At 38.4% G+C, this 1,426-nt stretch overlaps 1 pseudogene; it reads left to right on the forward strand.

Moving 5' to 3' along the window:
* Positions 1 to 243: 243 nt before the first annotated feature.
* Positions 244 to 337, forward strand: LOC118152643 (small nucleolar RNA U13; annotated as a pseudogene).
* Positions 338 to 1,426: the final 1,089 nt, after the last annotated feature.

The following is a 1,426-nucleotide window of genomic DNA, read 5'->3' on the forward strand; positions in this document are numbered from 1 at the left end:
TAGACCCCATTTTACTGATGTTATGGTACTTATCACTATCTCAAATTATCTTGTAAAGTTCTTTACTTATTTATTATATATGTTAATAAAATTCATTCATTCATTCCTGCTATGCCTATCAGAAGCACTAGCCCAAATAAGAACTGTGATCTTTTCTTATTTCACTTGAAAGCATTAATTTTTGGGTCCCTGGTACTACTGGTTAAAAAGTACACATGTGCATTTTTTTTTACGTCTATTTTAGTTCTTTTTTAATTCCTAAGTATGACGATTGGGTTTCCACACTCAAACCTAAGTGTGAACATTTTTACAACATCAGCACATTACCAGTCTGACGTTAAAAAATAAAGGTCAATTTCAGGCCAGCCGCGGTGGCTCACGCCTATAATCCCAGCCCTTTGGGAGGCCGAGGCGGGTGGATCAGGAGGTCAAGAGATCAAGACCATCCTGGTCGACATAGGTGAAACCCCGTCTCTACTAAAAATACAAAAAATTAGTTGGGCATGGTGGTGCGTGCCTGTAGTCCCAGCTACTCGGGAGGCTGAGGCAGGAGAATTGCTTCAACTGAGGAGGCGGAGGTTTCAGTGAGCCGAGATAGTGCCATTGCACTCCAGTCTGGGTAACAGCAGCGAAACTTCGTCTCCAAAAAAAAAAAAAAAGGTCAATTTCAACTGTCCAATTAATTCCAAATCTCCTTCCTTAAACCTTTTTACATCAGTACATTACCTGTCTGATGTTCAAAAATAAATTTCAGTTTCAGCTTCCTATTAATTTTACAAGTCTTCAAATTATGCTTCTAAAAAAACTGAAAAATTCAACGACTGGCCTGCCTCATTATCATGAGATTTCTATTTGATATAATATCAACTTATCAATTTACATGAATATTGTTGATTTTGAGATTGCATGGCCTGTCACTACAATAGCACACTTTTTGATAAGGATAAGGTAAATATAAAAAGTATTTACTTTTAATGATTAAATTGGGATCTCTAATACCTTACCTTCGGGATACTTAGCAAATAGTCACTTATATAATATAGTATGTAAATGCACCAATTTAAACTTTTTTTTTTTTTTTTTTTTGAGACAGAGTTTCGCTGTTGTTACCCAGACTGGAGTGCAATGGCATGATCGCGGCTCATGGTAACCCCTGCATTCTGGGTTCTGGATATTCTCCTGCCTCGGCCTCCCGAGTAGCTGGGACTACAGGCACGCACCACCATGTCCAGCTAATTTTTGTATTTTTAGTAGAAATGGGGTTTCACCTATGTCGACCAGGATGGTCTCGATCTCTTGACCTCATGATCCACCAGCCTAGGCCTCCCAAAGTGCTGGGATTATAGGTGTGAGCCACCGCACCTGGCCCAATTTAAACATTTTTAATTTCTTTATTTTCTTTTTTAGAATTTCAAAGCTTTCAGAC

The sequence above is a fragment of the Callithrix jacchus genome, chromosome 14 (genome assembly GCF_049354715.1).
Source record: "Callithrix jacchus isolate 240 chromosome 14, calJac240_pri, whole genome shotgun sequence".
Classification (NCBI taxonomy): domain Eukaryota; kingdom Metazoa; phylum Chordata; class Mammalia; order Primates; family Cebidae; genus Callithrix; species Callithrix jacchus.